At 47.8% G+C, this 18862-nt stretch overlaps 1 long non-coding RNA gene across 1 annotated transcript in view; it reads right to left on the bottom strand.

The window, feature by feature from the left end:
* LOC114577409 (uncharacterized) overlaps positions 1-18761 on the bottom strand; it is a 108581-nt gene extending 89820 nt beyond the window's left edge. Inside the window, exon 1 of the long non-coding RNA XR_003697460.2 lies at positions 18213-18761. This is a non-coding gene — a long non-coding RNA (uncharacterized LOC114577409). The remainder of the gene's footprint in view (positions 1-18212) is intronic.
* Positions 18762-18862: the final 101 nt, after the last annotated feature.

Raw genomic sequence — 18862 nt, 5'->3', positions numbered from 1 at the left:
GACCGTCGGTAGTAAAGCGAGAAAAATATTTGCTTTGCGGAACCGACCGTGTCGTGTCAACGAACAAGCGGCAAACCTACACACGAGCACGCACACACGCGCACACACGCTCGAGCGCTTGGTTAATTCCTCCCAATGGCGGGGCCTCGGTTTCTCGAACCGTTTCTCATTCTTCGCGCCAAAGTTTCGTATCCTTTCAGATTTATCGGCCAGCACCACCCTCTCTCTCTCTCTCTCTCTCGAGAACAAATATTTGTCCCCTCGTTTTAATCCGTGCCCGCAAAACCAATTCGCCGCAGCCGAGGATCTCGCGATTTTCGACCCGCAACCTCGCGCGCCACCTCCACTCTCCTTCCACTCGCCTCGACGTAGCCAGGACACGACGTGGAGGATCCGTCGTAGAAAGTAGGGCTATAAAAACGTCAGGGAATATCCCCCCGATTTGCGGCGTATCCGAAACGCAACGCTCGATGCGGCGCTCCGACACCGGCAAAGCCTTTCCTCTTTTTAACTCCACTCCACTCCTCCTCGACTTTGAAAAACATTCGTCGATCCTCGCTCGATGCAAACGTCGCTTGATATACGCGGGACGCGCCTCTATAACCTTCTTTCCCCCTTCCCTTCCCTTCCCTTTCCCTCCGTTCGCATCCCTTTCGAGGCTTCCACGCTCCAGGAGGATACGTGCGGTCGCAGGCGACGATTCCACGTTGTTGCCGTTTCCAGGGAAGCGAGGACGATAAACCAACGAAACTTATTACCTCGGTTCGCGGTCGGTGGTGCGATTTTTTACGCCGCTTAAAAAAACACCTCCCCCCGTACGCGACCTTTCCAAGGCGACCAACCAACGGTGTCGTCTCTCTTCTCCACCATGCTCCCTCTCTCTCTCCCTATCCCCCTCCGTCTTCGTATGCGCGGTGTATGAAAAAGCGGGGAAAGGATGCTGCAGACGAAGGAATTCGAAAAGATTACTCTAAAGATTACTCCGAGCTCGCGCTTTCGCGGGTGCTATTGGCCGGAAGGCTGGCGCGTATTTCACTCGATCTTATTAGTTTTTGGCCCGGACGACTACGGGAAGCGGCAGTCGCGCCAAGGGTGGAGCGAACAACGGCGAAACCCTCGGCGCGCTCTGCATAATACTTATTTTATGCGCGACACCGCGCGAGAAAGCACGGGGGACAAGAATAAGAGGAGGAGGAGGACGTCAGGGCGTCGGTGCACTCGATTCCCTTCCCGAAAACAGAGTGCACCGTCTCCGCGTTGTTATTTCGCTCTATGGAAATCGAGGAACTAGACGAGCTCGCGGGAATTTTATCGGGCAAACTCGACCGTTCACCATCTTCCCATCCGGAAAAGGAATGGCACCGATGCAAATCGGATATTATCCGTTAACTCGCGAGAGGGAGAAGCGTACGCGCCCACTTTTTCCGATTCGTCACGTTTCGAGATCGATGCGCGACAGGGCGAGCGAGGAGGGGAGAGCGAGCGATTTTTCAACGTCTCGGAAACCGGAAGCGACACGGAACGCTCGAAACCACGAGGAAAGAGAACGGCGAGTGGTTTTCTTCTTCCTTTCACCGAGGAACACTCGAGGCGGAGCCAAGACGGCGTCGTTCGCGCGGGCATAAGAGAGAAGGGAGGAAGGAAGACTTATCCCCGTTCGACTTTTGACAAAAAGTGAGAAAGCGTGAAGATTGATGCCCCGGTCATCTTACCACTTTGCCGAGTCACCGGACATCAAGAGGGGTTGCGCCACCGCTATCCCTCTCTCGATGGAGAGAGGAAACAGAGTGTAAAATGCATTTAATTCACGTGTCGCGGGGGCGAGGGTGGCCTTCACCCTTGCGTCGAGCAACATCTTCTGCTCTCCCTTCCCTCCTCCCTGTCCGCGGATACCAATCATCTCACATTCGTAGATTCGAGTGTCGGGTTCCTATCTAAAACACAATTTCCGCGTTATTCTATTATTCTCGCTTCGCTGTGCCCATCACGATGGATATACACGCTGGCCGACCGATTCCTCGTTGCGAACTGAAGAATCGTCGCGTTTAATTCGAGACAGGAATAGGATCAACGAGGGGGAAATAAAAAATAAGAAACAGAGAGAGAGAGAGAGAGAGAGGAGGGGAGGTTGAGTGGACAAGCGTGAGACGTAAATCGATTAAATTAATATTTGATCGTTCGAGTCCGTACAAGATGCATCTTATGCATAGTTGAACGTCTCGAGAGCTAATTCGTGTCAACGATAATGAGAGCTTTCACGGTAATGGAGCGATTAACAACGCCTCCCCGAGATACGACAACTTTCTCGTCGAGGAAGGAAGAAGCGAAAATAGACAAACGGAAGGAACGAACGGGAAGAAAGCTGCGTATATACGAAAGGATATATTATAAGGGTGGTGAAATGTTTCAAGAGAAAGTCGAAACTATGGATGAAAAAAGAAATTTATGCAATTCCATGTAAAGGAAAAACATAAACTCATTGTCATTAAGAGAGGATTATTTCTTACGCTCGAAACATGAATAGTATATATATATATAGTCAAACGCCATAGTGATTGGCAATGCGGAGGACGTACGATCCATCTCAATTCCAGCAACGTTCTAAACGAATCCGAGACGATCATAAAGAGAACGGCCAGTCACTCTTTTCCTCACACCCTCGATCCCGTATATCTTCGCTCTCAACGTAATGCAACATTCGATTCATCGCAACACTCGCGTCCCAAAAAACACTAATAAATTACCATCGTTCCGAGACGATCCTCGCGACGAAAGTCTCCAACTATTCCCAAATAGTTCCAAAGGACGAGTCAAAAATCAAAATCTCCAATAGACTCGCGTCTTTCTCCTTCCAAAAAAAAGAACCCCGATAAATTATCGTCACGTTCCTCGGCAAATCGATCGAGCGTTCAAATATTTCCACCGATGGTTCCAAAGGAGATGAGTAATAAAATCAGCGGGGAAAGCACAAGTAAAAGAAACGGGAAGAGGATGGTACGGGGAGCGACGAAATTCATAGCCGGCGCTAAACGAAATACAACTTGGCGAGCGTGTCGACTCCTGTCGAATTGACAGGCATGACGTCCGTCTCGACACGGTAAAAGAGAGAGAGACACGGCGTTCGCGATGCACGGTGTTAATAAACGGCATCTGTCACCGGGCATCGCGTTGCATTTCGCGTTTTATGCTTTACGCTCCCTCGGCCGGTTTATGCTTCGGTTTATGCTTCGCACCGAGCGAGACGCGCCATTCACCTCGCGCATGTGCGCATAATGTCGCGCCGTGTACTGCATTTTTCGTCCCCCGCTAATCGCGCCCCTCCCCCGCCCTACACTTTGTCTCCCGATTTTCATCCCCGGTCCATTGGCTGAAAACAGATTTTTTCACTGCGAGCGAAATTGGCCCGGCCCTCCGATGCTTTCTCGCGGCGATATTTATCCCCCGAAATTATTCCATCCTCCTCGTCCCCGCTCGTTCGTACGTATATATGGTGAAATGGTTCGACTTGTACGGTTCGTCTCTAACGAACGTGTATATAAATCGTGGAGAAATAGGAGCGATGGAGGAAACGGCGTTGGTAAAACAACGAATCCGTGTTTCGAGCCGATCGGCCGTGAGTGCGTTCGATGAGCCATTCATTTTTCAATAGCTAGGGGCAGCGAGATCATCCCTCATGGGGCGCGGCACTCTCTCCTAAAAGCAGCCGAGTTTCGTCGTCCGGTGATGTACGATCTCGAGCAACGTGTCCAAACGATCGTCTACTCTTTCGTTAAAACGTTTTGCTTATTATTCTTTTCTCTTTTTTAATTAAATATACTTCAAGCTCCAACAAAAATTCCATTTCGTTGCTTCGTACAATTTAATTTATTTTCTTTTTCTATGGACGGAGAGTGATAAAAATTTTACTTTTCTTTAACGTTGGAAAAAACGAAGGAAAAGAAGGGATAAAGATCGAGAGATATATTTGATGTAATTCGACGGGCAGGAGACCTCGGTCGCGTCCATCAGAAACGTGGTGAAGAGGTAGCAAGTGCTTCGTTAAAAGTCAAGGGCGCTTCGCAACGTGAATTTTAATCGGCAGCACCGTGTCCCGAAATAAAACCGAGGCGGATAATATCATCGACCTCGATCCGGTCGAGGGTCCTGCTTAGAATCGAAACACGGATTAACCGGCGAGCAACCTGCTCCTTCCTTCTCTCCTCTTCTCGCTGGCAAAGTGCACAGACTTTTCGCCAGCTGTCAGCCCGGAGCCACGGTGCGCTCATTCGTGAAATCTGATCGTAAGTTGCACCACTTCACCGGCCCCTTAATCCGCCTCGACCGCCCTTAGCTTCCTGCTTGCTTAAACCGAACAGTGCACCACGACCGTCGCGGCTGACTTAAAAATCGAGGGGGAGGAAGAATACGCATCGTTTCAAACGTCCATTCAACGAGAATTATATTACAAACCTTTGCGTAGCGATTTATTAACCCACTCGTTTGGACGCCGATTAATCCGAATTAGGAAATTTTTTTCTTCCTCCACGAGGATCGCCCGTTTTCTCTCTCTCTCTCTCTCTCTCTCTGTTTTTATTCCAAATTGGACTCGATTTAATCTCCCGTGAAACGTTGCATCGAGACACGGGGACGGCATAGGTGGCGTCCATCCAACGTCCGCGTTCTTTTTTTCCTCCGTGTAATTTTGCGACCCGCCTCCATCAACCGCCGTTCTCCAAACGTCACCCGTGCAAATAGCCGAGTTTCATTCTCGCCGGTCCATCGAGTTCGCGGAACGCGTTCCAGCTTCGTCGAAAATTCGGGGCCGGGAAAAAAAGAAGAAAAGAAAGGGGGGAAAAAGGCAAGCCGAATCGCACGAAAGACAGAAACGCAGAGGCTTATAATGATTCCGGTGGTTTGAATCGGAGGAACGAGTCGTAAAATCGGCTCGAGACGAAGGACGGGGAGAGGGAAACCGACAAAGGAAAAAAATCAGCCGTTGAATCGAGTTTAGAGAGGCGTTAAGGATCGAGGATCGTCACGGTTTTCGTGCGATTGAAAGGAGAAAAGTTGCGCGTCGATTTCTTCTTCGAAAACAATATAACACGCGGCGACGATTCAGAGTTAAAAATCGGCTTACTCGGATCCGAGTAACTTATGAAACCCCCGCAGTTACGCGGCTCTAATCGATTCCACTTGGAGTTGAGCCGTGGAGGATAGGTACGGGCGCGTTTCAAATCCGAGAGCGAGGCACGGATTTGCAGGTGGAGTCATGCGAGAGGCGCGTCGTAAACGCACGTGCGTGACCGCGCATCCGATCGCCCGATAATCCTCCAAGCTTCTGAGCTCGAAAAGAGAACGTGGAACGTAGGTGGAGAGAAGGAGGCGGGCAGCAACGCGTCATCCAACGCGATGCGCTACCGCGCATAATAGACGGAAAGGACAGCGTTACGTTTCGTGCACGTGCTCGCGACGTCGCCCCTTAATGGGTTTTCGAATTCATCTTCCGATTTACCGCCGTCCTCCATTCACCGCCCGTTTTAAACCGAGGAACGCAGCCATCTTGATGGTTCGCGACGCATTTACCGTGAGTACGGACGAAAAATTTTCCTGGCTTTCTTTTCCGATTTTTCCAGACGATAATACATTTTTCAAAACTTTCTTTTATCTTTGATTATCGTTTCTTTTTTTTTCTTTAAAGAAATTATAAATCGTGAAATTTAAATTAGTAGCAACAGAGAACGCTATGAGTGAGGAAATTCGATAGTTGGAAAACAAATGCCAGATTTTTCATCCGTATATATATATGTATGGATACATATATACATATATGTTTCTCTCGAACGCGCATGGAAGGAACCGTGTTCCGATATACGACACGAGGAGGGGTCGCGATTCGAGGGTTGGCCAAGATCTGTCTAAGGCATTCCTGGGCCTCCGCCTCGAACACAAGTGCACTAAATCAATCCATTGTCCAGAGACGACCCGATTCCGTGCAGGTTGACTCACCTTTACACGACAAAAGCCCCTCCTCGTTCCCAACGCGTGGAAACCGGCGTTAGAGACGAGGCGAACGCGTCGCAACGAGGAAGGGATCGGATATTTCGGGCTTGGGCTGGCGGACACGTCCATGGGAATCTCGTGACGAATCGTCCACGATCAGTCAACCTTCTCGATCTCAGCCGACCTCTTTCGCCTCCGCCTCCTTCACCTTCTTCACCTTCCTCGGTTCCCGTATATAAGCTCTTTACACCTGGCCCCGTAGGATCTCATTACGAGAATAACAGCGCATCGCGGCGCCTCTTAATGGATTCAGAAGTGGCTACGATTTCTACGAGGCGTAATAACGTTACGCTGATTTATCTCCGCTTTAACCCGGCTGGCTCGCGTTGCTCGCGCCTTTGAACGCGCTATGTAATATCGTTTAACCCGTGCATTGTCGGGTTCAAACGTATGTAAAGTTGCCGTGACGTCGTTGACGAGCTCACCGTCGTGCGCCTTCGGCGAGGGTCACGGTTACGCGGCTCGAGGTCGCTTCCTTATTATACACCACCTATGTGTCCAAGATGCGCGTTATACGCTTCGCGGAATTTTTCTCGCTGGGGGAATCGTTACTTTTCGAGCTATCGACCGAGTTTTTCGAGAGGTCTCGTTATTGCCGCGCACGTGCAGCCATCCACTTTTTTCCCTTTTTCTCTCTCTCTCTTTTATCAGATTCTTCTTTTTTTCAACTTTCTCCGTCTCCACCTCCTGTTTCTCGGTCACGAAAACGGCTCGAGATAGGGATCTGTGTCGATGCACAGTTCCCTTCTCGCGCATTTTTTTCAAATTACTCGAGATAGAGGAAGGAGGAGGGGGGACGAATGATCGCGGATATCGAAATATTTTCGAGCGAGGCATTTAGGGAAAAAAAGGCGCGTAAAATTACGAGAGATTCCCACGACAAGGGAAAAGGAGCAGAGAATCCGAGTCTCTTCGAGCGTACGAAAGATAATGATTATAAAAATCTCCTATGCCGGCGGGTGGGACGTAATAAAGCAGAGTTTTTAAATAGCCACTAAAGCACGAACAGCCTCGATCATAAACGGACGTCCCTTAAGTAACAGCAGCCCTCCTTTTATCTCTCGCTATTATTTCGACCCTCGTATCCTTCTTCTTTTCTCTCTCTCTCTCTTCCCAACGACTTCCTCGTTTGTTTTAACGATAACAATTAAAAGGTCTCCCCGCCGAAGCTAATTATCGGAGGAGACACTTTTATTAGCTGCTCCCGACTCCGCGCCACCTGATATTTTGCGGATTCTCCACGCGTCGAGAGCAAAGGGTGGTACGAATATGACTCCTGGTGGCAAAAAGATCCTCTTTTTCCAGAACTGCTCTGCGGAGAGGAAAGAGTTCGTTTCCAAAAACTGTGGAATATGTTTGAGAAAGGAGGAATCGAAGATCGAAGACGGATTCCTATTAGTCAGACGCATGGCGAGAACTCGTTTACAGTTGGGATTCGCACGTATCGTTGAAATGATACGATGGCTCGTCTTGTTAGCATATTATCTCTACGCGATGGTGTAATTACGTGCGGCACACGACTCGATCCGATAACCGGGGAGGGGAAAGATGTAATTACATCATGGTAATAAAACTTCGCCAATGTTAATCCAATTAACTCATTAGATAATTGCACACCGAGGACAGTTCTTGTCTTCAGCGAGATTCGAAACGCTTCGTTCTGGCTGCCCCGTGTCACTTATGCTAATTATGAGATCCTCGGCTCGTGTACGTGGGTACACGCGAAAGGAAACAACGACGGAAACAAGGAAATTTAATAATGGTCAAGGATAATTACTCAACGTAACTGCACGTGACGTACGATGACAACATTATTAAAGAAATTGAAATGGAAACATCGAGATAGAATCTTTTTCGACCGTGTTTAAATGGAACGGGATTTTTTTTCTTTATTTCGATGACTTACTTAAGATTACGTCAATCAAACACGCAACGGGGATGCCAACCGTATAATTTCCAACGTGAGACAATAACAATAACAACAACGCGTAAAAATGTTTCCTCTCGCAATATTCAGTTCGATTAGAAGAGAATTCACGATTATCCGACGAGTATCCGGGCAGGATTAAATTCCATCTAATGACAACATTTCTTTTCAAAGGTATCGATATCGGGGAAGCCGGGACGCCCGTAAAGGCGTCGAAACGAGAAGAACGGGAAGGAAGGAGGAGGAGAGGCTCGAGATACTCGAGAACGTTATCGCGAAACGAGTGTGATAGAAGTACAAATTCCACGCTTTCGAGTGTGTGCGGTGAGAGGAGGGTGGAGTGGAGTAGCACCCTAATATCCCTCGACGCGTAACGGTTTCATTTCTCCCTCTCTCTCTCCGTTTCCTCTCGCACGAACCTAGCCTAACCTTCCATCCCTGTCGCAAGATAAACGATCAGTCACACCCTGCGACTTTTATTCCTCGCAATCATCCACGTCTCGCAGGCCTGCCTCGTTGCACGCTCTATCCCACGCGCCTCCTTCTTTCCCTCCCCCCTTCCTCCTCTCCTCGACTATATATTTTTCCTCGCGCCACTTTATTGCACAGCGTAAACTTCGCCTCGTAAGGATTCGACTGCTGATTGAAAGGGAATCGCATCTTCGCCTCGGATCTATGGGAGCCGGTAATCGGGGAATAAAGTTTAAACGGTGGCGATATCGCGAGAGGAGGAATCGTGAGATCGCTCGTTCCGGTCGAAATAAAAAAATTCCACGCTGATACTTTCCCGTGTTACAGGAAGGGGGAGAGAAAAGATAATCAGAAACAGATCGATCAAAGGCCTTCGACTTTTGTCGTTCGGCGAAGGCCGGAAGAGAGGAAAAAAACGTTGGACGGACCTTCCTGTCCTGCCCTGGCCCGTCTTGTCCCGGCCGCGCGAGACGAAAGTAAAAAATTGAGCGATATCCTCGATGGAAACGAGGAGGAGACGGGGAGGGGGAGCGACCTACGAAATAGCCGGACGGGATCTATTTTTTACGGCTTTGTGTGTCTCCATCGACGTAGGAAAATGAAACCGGTAATGCGACGGCATTGATAGATTCGCCACCATTTGGAGAATGGTCGGATTATGCGCGGCATAAATACGCAATTTCACCCCGAATGCCACCGGGGTTCCCCCATTGGGAATAGCCGATGCTTATCCGCTTCAAATTAACAAATTGCTCCGCGCGGATACGCTGACAGTGAACCATGGCGTCGCGCAACATCGCTTAATCTAAAAAGGAACTAGCGACGCTAACGAGCCTCCTCCGATTTCCCGGAACAAAAGGAGATAAACGAAAAAAAAAAAAAAGGAGGAAAAAGACGAACGAACCGACCCACCTTTCCCTGCGTCTTCCTTTTATACGCGTATCCTCCTATACGATCTGTATAATCTGTAAAAAAAAAAAAAAAAAATATCGAAGAAACTCTTAGATACTCTCCCTCGAAAGACTAACCTTCGCGTCGTCTAATTACGAACGTTCGTTCGAAAAAAAAAAAGAACCACCCCAGCCACTGATCCCCAACCCCAAGAAAAATTGCGACGCGGAACCTGAGCGAGCATTGTGCCGCGTTACGCGTGTTGTCGAGAGTTTTTCCCTCTCTCTTTTTCTCTCCTCCCTCTTATTCCTCTTGGCCTCATTGTATACCTGCGCTCGCACCCTCCACGCGCGCTCGAAAACGCCTAGCAACATCGCACGAAAGATTGCGGCCCAAAGGGTGCTGCGCACGGTGATTCCCTATTATGCGGCGTTCGCCGCGCTCACCTTTCCGCCGACTCACCCTCTACTCCATCCTCGCCCCTACTCCATCCACCCCACGCGCGCCCTGAGCTTTGACCTTATTTCCATAAAACGCGTTCACACGTTTTGTTTGGCGAGAGGGGGAGGCTCTCTTCGTCCAGATATATCAGAATCCAACTTCCGGGAGACCACCTGGCCGGCGATGACCACGCTGTGAACAAGGGATCGCAGAGGTGAGACGTACGCGTTAAGTAATTTCTTTTCTATACCTTTCTCTTGTTTTGGAACAATAAATTTAATTATTCGCGAGTCAAAACGAGACTAGAAAGATTATTATTTTCGCTGGGGAGAGGGAATCGAAGGAAGCCAATCGCGATGGTTCTAAACGAGGGAAAATCTTGACTATACTTGGTATCGAGAAATGATCATCGAGATTTTTAAGAATTGATAGAATATTGTTGTTAAATAATTGATTAATGCAATGAGACAGACTCGATATTTCGGGCTGAATACGAATATCATAGTTTTGGAAATGACGAGTAAAATTTAAATAATTTCAGTTTACCTTGTTTCAACAAGAGCTTTAATTCCATTCACACGATATCGAACAAATTGAAGGATCAAGGGATGATCTACGCTATTTTCGATCCAGGAGCGTCTATCTACATTTATGGGGAATATCCGCGAGGAGATATTCGGGGAAGGCGAGCGCGATATCTTCCTAACTGGATTTATGCGAGGCGTTATACGGTCGACGGATCTCTAACCCACTAGAGCTAGGTCCCCGGCCATAAAGCGGAGATAATTAAATTATGGGAATAAAAAGTGGCGAGTGGAGCGCGGTGGCTGCTATGCGCGTCCACGTTCACGAAACGGCGCGAAGAAAAATCGTAAAACCAATCCGACCGACAAATCTGTATAATGTTGTTCGCCATTTTTATCGCCTCGCCACCCCACTTGCGAACACGTCGAGAGGGGGAAGAAAAAAAAGCTTCCACACGCTGGGTGGTGCAGCACGTTTACGCGCACATCGCAGTTTTTCGGGATGGAAATGAAAGATTTTATGTTGTCGTGAAAGATCGACACAAAGGGTACACGAAACGGCGCTTTCGACGCCGATTGTAACGCGCCGTTCTTTTCCATCGTTTCTTCGACAGCTGTGTATCAAAGGATTAACGAACCATAATTTGTCACCGCCGCTCTCCCCGTCCCGAGATAATAAACTTTCATTGTCACGATTTTCCCGCGAGGAAAACATTGCACGCACCTCCGCGATTAATCTGAAAACAGAGAGAAAGAGAGATAGATAATGTTTTACCGTTCGAGATAATAAAGTTTCATCGTGACGGTTTTTTCAGCGACGAGACGAAAGCGAAAGAAAAGACGACGATCAATTTGAGGGGAGGGGAAAAATGGATGCTGGCGGAATTAGGCGAGTCGTTACAACATAGAGAAGAAGTAAACCTCGCGACGACGGTCCTAACTAATCCCATCACGTAGTGCCATAATCGTCTCGGACGGCGGCGTTAATCAAGTTCCGAAAATACAGCAATGGCCGGAGGTGTAATTTCACCCTTATATACGGGTGTTAAAGCGCGCCGGAATGGCACCCCATGCATAACGCTTCTCTTGTACGTGTATATATATATATATACAGCTACAACCAGTATACCACCAGTTCCCACCCACTCGTAACCAGTTCAGGTGGTATACATATATCCGTGTATCGTAAACTACGTGGTGGAAGTGTTAAATCTTCCGCGGCAAATGGGAAAGGACAAACTTACGCGGAAACTTGGGAAATCGCGCCGCTCTTCTCAGCCATTCATAGCCGCTTTATGCACGGGCTCGCAAAAAGCGCCTAATGGCGCGTTCACCATGCTGCCACGACGCCGACGTGGGATGGGTCTAAGAGAGTCGCTCGAGAAGTCACGGTTACGCGTACCAAGGTGAGCAACGAGGGCATCGATCGATCCAAGGAAGCTGGAGATTAAGAAAGAGATTTCAGAACTTGTGCGCGGGTTTAATCGAGAAGAACGAATGCATTGTTAGTCGAATCAATATATAAGAATAATTTGAGATCACTTTGGGTTACTAAACCAAGTTACTCCACATCGAGTTTATTTGGAATTGCACGTAGAATTGAATAAGAAAAAATTAACGTGAAAAAATTGAAGTTATCTAGATCGGCTGAATGATATGGACATTGAGAATTAATGAATGTATAAAGATAAATGAAGGTAATATAAAATCTTAATAATAGAGAAATTTTGTAATTATTAAAATTTGATCCATTCGGATCCTGTTGAACCGAATAAACGATTATTAGAATTCGAGTTAAAAATATTTGGAGCAGCTTATTACTTATCCTCATGGATTCGAAATTTAAAATTTTTTTAAAATTGGAAAATTTTTTAAGGAAAGATCAAAGTTTTATCGGCCGTGAAAAGTGCAATCTGGTTCTAGGAGCCAGATTCCCTGGAATTTTATAGGATCCACAAATCCAAAAGATGAAATAACTTTTTCCCATCTTACCGCAACCTGTACAACACGATTCTAGCGAAGGGTTACGTTTCTAAACTTGTTAAATCAAAATGTAAAGCCATAAAAGGAAAAGGGCTTTCTCGACGACTACCCAATGAAAACTACCCTGCGTGTTTACCTCGACGCAATTAGTCGTGCGTTACGTGTGTCACAGGCTATCAAACTTCGCCTCGATCCGTCGAGCAACAAGCTTGTAGCGAATCACCGTTTAACACTTTAACATCCCCAACCGGTGTCCCCCTTGGTCGAGAAGAACTAACAATATCTCTTACGGCTGATCGGCTTGTAATAATTGCGATTGTACGGTGGTACGGTGAAAAAAGGGGAGATGTTTTGTGTTTCCGAGGCCTTTAAATCCCGACTTTAAATTCATTTCGTACCGACGATCGACTCGCCATTGTCCCCGCATCTGTTCCTCGCTCTGTCCGCAGGGTTTAGCTTAGGAATTAGGGGTCGACGAGGCTGGATTTCATTATCGGTATAATTTTAAAGTGGCTGTCAAGGGGTGATCGCAGCTTTTGACGCTTCCTTGACTGGCGGAGGGTGTCTCTTTCTCCCGGTGTCTCAAGCTGAATCATCGTTTAGAACGCGTTCCGCTTCGCCCGGCTCGAAACCCCGAGGATCGGATAGAGCGTAGCTGTCGCGTGAAACGCATCGATCGTCGATCGACCGATCCCCAACGATAATGGATATCGCGTTCAAGATAAACAAAACGAGGCATACGCTTCGTTACTGCTTTTAAATCTCATCTCGAGTCTGCATCTCGCTTAAACGCGTTTCGAATTCTGAACTTACGAGAGAGACGGAGTTGGAAACGATAAACGTGAGATCATCCTGCGTCGCCATATACAATAAACGCGTGTATATACATCGTTTCCTCTTCGGAGGAAATATTCCGCCGGTCGATAAATTTACGGAAGGATATCCTCGGCTGCCGTTGGAAGCTTGTTATTTCCAACAGAAAAGAATCTCTGCGCGGCGCCGAGATCAGAGAAGAATCCATTGAAGAGGAGGAGGAGAAACAAGGCCACCCTCCATCCTGACGTAACATCTCCTCCTTTCGGGCTTAGGGAAAGGATCAGAGATTCGAGCACGACACGTGAAATCGACACAAAAGTGACCATCGTCTGCGGTCTAAGCGATAGAGCCACGAAATTGGCCTGCCCTCCGAGATTCGGTTTAACCCTCCTCCCTCTCTCCCTCGTGCGCGCAACGCGGGTATCCAGAAAAGTATATTTCGCTTGAAATAACAACAAGGGCGATGAGATGCTCCTTCGAGATCCCGGGGCACTAATGTCTAGACAATATTTGTCTTGACCCGGAGAAGAAGAAAATAATAAGCGATGGGAGAAAGAAGATATGAGGGGAGTGTATAGCACGGAGAGGTCATAACGGGGTTATGAGCTGTGAGGTAGTTAAAGTTTTCAAACTGCGCCGCCGCGATATACACCGCCAACCATCCCCCTCCCCCGAAGACCGAACGCCGCGAATTCGCTCGTTCGTTACGTGTTTCGCGCTAAATTTGTTCGATATCCTCCGGAGGAGTACCGTAAATCCGGATATGCCGGAGGAAATTGCTGCTCGCCGGCGTCGGTCGGCTCCGAATTCCGACGGGAAAGAAAACAAAATGATCCCGAGAGGGGAGAGCAATTTTCAACGACGAGATTCTTCTTTCCCGACGAGTCGAAAGGTTAATAATAATATCGTTAATAACGAGTATAATTAAATCGATAAAGTTTTTCCTCGTGTAAAGATGCCATTTTCCACGATTAAAACGAAGAAAGAAAAAAAAATAGCCACTTAGATTTACGAACTCGGATAAACAGAGAGAGAGAGAGAAAGGGAGAAAGCAAGATCGAAAGTTGGTGAACGAGAGGATACAATTATCCGAATGGTGGCGCAAGTTTGAAAACGTGCTCGATGAGATTCGTTACGCCTGCGTCCCCTCCCAGCCTCCCTTCTCGCCCACCACTAATGACAACGTCAGGGTGCTTCAGCCCCTATCATAATTCGCAGCTTCTGGTTTTCCGTCGACGAGGGTTGTTGACACAATGCGGGCGCCTTACCGCAGCCCTATTCGTGCCCAAGTCCTTTGGATATCAATAAAGATAGAATGAGGAGCGGAGGACAGGACAGGCGGTGGAGCAAGAATCGAAAAAGGACGCGACCGCATTTCGGACACTCGTTTCCCGCTCCTGCGGGACACGGCGAGATCGTGACGAGATCAAAGAGAAAGGTTTTGCCCTAATGACCGTCTTCCACGCTTGCTCGAAAAACCACCCGGGGTATTATTCTCTCTCTATCTATCTATCTATCTTTCTCGGTCGTTGTTGAAATTAAATCGAGACGATATCCGTGACGAGTTTCGTGACCAAACACGGCGTAACAGTAATGCCGACCCTGCACCACCCACCGTGTTACATTGTCTCCGAGCGATTCGAGTATGTATATACGTCTATTCATTGTCCCGTTTGAGTTATAGCCTTCCGCGGTTCGACGCGGAAAAACGCGTGCAACCGCGGGAATAACGATCGACTAATAATTTCTCGCTTCGTAATTTATTAATCGAAACTGGAACCGCGTATTTCGGATACGATTTCGCGTCCAATTGTTAATAATGATTACGGTTGCTTAAAAAAAAGAAAAAAAGAAAAAGAAAATCGAGACTCTCTTCCCCCCCAGCCAACTCCAACGATTAATCTAAATGTCACCAGAAGTTAATTTATACCGGCGCGCAATCGTATATCAAACGCTATCTTCTTCTGTGATATTCTCCAGGGTATAGGATATATAAAAGCATTTCCCAGCTACCCGTTGAGCAGCCTTTATCAACCCTTCAACGCCCGTTTCCTTCACCCCACCTAGCGTGTTCCACGGTTTAATTGCTTTTCGAACGAAAGAAAATCGTTAATAGAGCTCGCGAAATAGGAAATGCCGTCGTGGACGTGATCGCGCGACGTTTCCACGAAACGACTAATTGCTTTTCCTTCGCTGTAAAACCGGCCGGCCAGACTCGTGGATTAATCCTATTTCCCGTCCCGATCGAGACCATTCCGATTATCGCACGAGCCTCGTTTCGTAAGCAAGTCTTCTTCAACGGAGAAGATCGGCTGCAATCTCATCTCTCACCACGATATTAATATTTATCGCAAAATCGTATTCCACCGTTTCATCGATCGCAGCGCGAAACCCACCTGTAGTATTATTATTTTCATTATTATTACGCGTCGTAAAACAAGGTCTAGCACCGATAAAAGACGGAAGGAGCACGAGTCCCTATCGATCCGGGTGTCCTCCAAGGGAACATTAGGCGAGCGAACGTGCGTCGGGAAATGGGAACCGGGTCGATCGCAATTTCATCGCGAGATATCGGTAAAGCGCCACCGGTGTAATTATAAGCATAAACATGGTCTGGTTTGCGCCACGATAAATCCAACTCTCGAGCTGCTACGTGACTCATTCCCGTCCTTTTATTTCATTTGATCAATGAAACGGTTAAAAGAGTCGTAAAACCGCGGAACCATCGTTACGTTGTCGCGTGTTCTCGACAGTCTCACCACCGAGCTTGGACGAGGAAACGAGCGACATCGTTTTCCGAGCAGCGCGTGCAGTTCGTTTCGACGAACATTGTAAGAAAGAACGGAATTCGAGATTCCTTCGGGGAAAGGATAAAGTGGTAATTTTAAGCGTGAGTCGCGTTTCGATGCCAAGCTCGAGTTTCGAGACCGTCTTAATACCGTGTCTCGTTTTTCTTCCGTGACGATAAAATTTTTCCTCGTCGAACAGTGCTCGAACCGAGATATTAACTTATCCCCGAAGCGAATATTTCTAATTGCCGGCAGACCCACCCGCTGAGAACGAGCTTTCATAAAATCTTTATTATCCTTGGTATTTAGAGTTGGACTACCAATGATCGTATGGAACGATCGTAACACGGATTTCGAGGTATCCGATACATTCTTCGTTATTAATTGTGCCAAGACACCCGTCGCGTTCACTTTTATCGCGCGATAAAAATCTGTTAGAGAGAGGAACGTTAATCCACTCCGCGCGAGTTGCTCGCTTTATCAAAGCCTCGTGAGTCGTTGAACGTTAAACTAGAAACTCGACTCCTCGGAGGGAGGAACTCGGTCGAATCTGAACGCGCTTTCGACAGCTTCGTTACGCCTCGATTCAATTAAGACGGAACGGGAGGATGGCGTACAGGTCACGAGTCGTGGTCCACGTCCTCGAAAGAGATCTCGAGAGGCACAATGCCGCGATTGTTTCGATCGGCCGGCACTCGTTATCGTGTCTCTCGTCGCTCGTAAATCGCCTCCTTCCTTTCCTCCATCTTCGAGCCCGCGTACGTCTAAAAAGAACCCGTATCTCGTGGTCGCCGCGCAGAGAGAAGCGGCTCTCTAACTTTTATCGGTTATAAAAGCTCGCGATATTATGTCCGGCCAGAGTAAATATACGTTCTTCTCTCCTACCTACCGGAATCCTATCGATCGTTCCATATTTTACGATTCGTTGCGAACCGCGCTTACAACATCCAACGTGTATTAATTTCAACCTTCTCGTTCCCGACGAATAATCAGTGACGGAAAACGAGCAATAAGAAGAAGAAGGAGTTTCAAGGATAGACCGTGAAAATCGGCGTCGCAACTTCCTAGACGATTACGGTGTCGCGTCGGGTGTCACGGCTGTCGCGATGTTTGAAACGGTGCGGCAACGGTCATTATATCGTAATAAGCTGTCGGGCGAGTCTGGAAAAAATCCACGAGGTTATTATCGGGAAAATGCGCGACAACTCGAGGAGGGAAAATATCGGGTATAAAGTTGACACGGTGAATCGGTGTGGAAAAATGGACGAGCAGTTGCTCGATAAGGCCGATAAGGCGTGGGACGTTCGATAAATAGGACGACAGGTTCGATCGGGCAATTGCGTCCAGGTGGCCCTACCGTTATGACGTAATAATCCGGAGCAAGGACTATCCCTAATTCACAGGCGAGAGCGGTGTACGTCGCAGCATAGCTGATTGCATGCGAATGTGCACGTGCGTCCTGCGGTGCGCGCGCGTTGATGATGCGTCTCGACCCACCTGACGCCCGTTAACGTCTCGATACCCGATCCCTGCCCTCCGACCCGTCCACTCAAACGAGCCTGCGCGTTTAATCACGCGGGAAACCGAGATATGCGCAATATCGCATCCCCGATAAAGCGAAATTATCCTTGACTCGAAAAAGATCGAACCAAGAAAGGGATCTCGAGAGGAACGAGTAATTCCAACGAAGGGAATTCGGGCAGCGATAAATCATCCGGCGACCTACAGCCTCCGGGGGCGTTACGAGAGACGAATATAACCACCTTTTTCCCCTCCCTCTGCCTCTCTTTAAAGCGCGTTTTAGAAGGCAATCAGCGGTCACTCGACGGGGTCGCGATCGAATCGCATTCAGGATGGAAAAAACGAACGGCAATCGATGTTATTATCGTTTACCAGTTCACAGGTATCGCAACTTTCTATTTCCCTAACGAACACCTGTACGCGCGCGCGGTTATCGCAACCACTTTCCACGGTGCGCGTAGGTGAATCACGTCGTAAGAATCGCAACGTTTTCATTAAGAATCGCAAATACGTCGCGAATCTTTGTTCGAGTACGAGTTTTTTCTTCCTCCATCGAATCGAGCTTCCTCTCTCGAGCCCGCGTAATTATCGGAATTGCGAAACGATCCTCGAGGATGGGAGCGCGTTTTAAATCGGCGATAAAATTTGTTCGAAATAATAAACCGTGCAATTTATTGCGGTAATAAAACTGCGTGCAAGTATTATATTATATAAGAGAGAAACGCGCCATGTGTTCCCCTGTTAACGATTAACGGACTCCCTTTTAATCCTACATACCTGTGATTTGTACGGTTTCGAACGAGTACTTACGGAGTTGCGGAGAGGCGCGTTTGAGGCAACAAACGCCTATCAAGGCCACTGAACTTGCTACTTGAACCTAGAGCGGCGCAACGCTGCGGTTTTTGTGGTTGTTTGCTCGGATTTTATAATTCTCTCCGGTCCTCCCTTCACCCTTCCTCCCCTCGCCTCGCCAGTTTCGCGTTGCTCTTATTAGCGAAAGGGTTCGTACGCACTGTAATCTCGAAACTGTAATGGCGTAACTCGTCTTCGTTTCCTGGTGCGGTCGACGCGGCACGAGCCTCGAGTCGCGGTTAATGGACGATACGAAACAAAGAAACGACGAGAAGATGAACACGGGGAAACGTCTCTCGAGAAAACGACGCCCAGGATTAACGCGAAAATTGGAGAGATACGGGCCATTTTCGCGGCGAGAGACCGTTCATCGCGAGCGTCAAGGAGGAAACTGAAGAAGAAAGCATCGAGGAGCGGAGTCTGTTTTCGAATTGCGTCGAATCGTATTATTTGTTTTGATTTTTTCCTGCCAATTAAAGTTTCGTATTATACAAAGGAGAAACTTTGTATAATAACATTCGATATCGAGTCACGATTACGATATATTCCGTATATACCGTATATAATATAACATGGTGAAATAAATTTTCACAAATTTATAATGTTGG

The sequence above is a fragment of the Apis cerana genome, linkage group LG2, assembly GCF_029169275.1.
Source record: "Apis cerana isolate GH-2021 linkage group LG2, AcerK_1.0, whole genome shotgun sequence".
Classification (NCBI taxonomy): domain Eukaryota; kingdom Metazoa; phylum Arthropoda; class Insecta; order Hymenoptera; family Apidae; genus Apis; species Apis cerana.
Note: the sequence above shows the minus strand (reverse complement) of the source record. Positions and strands in the feature narration are given on the sequence as shown.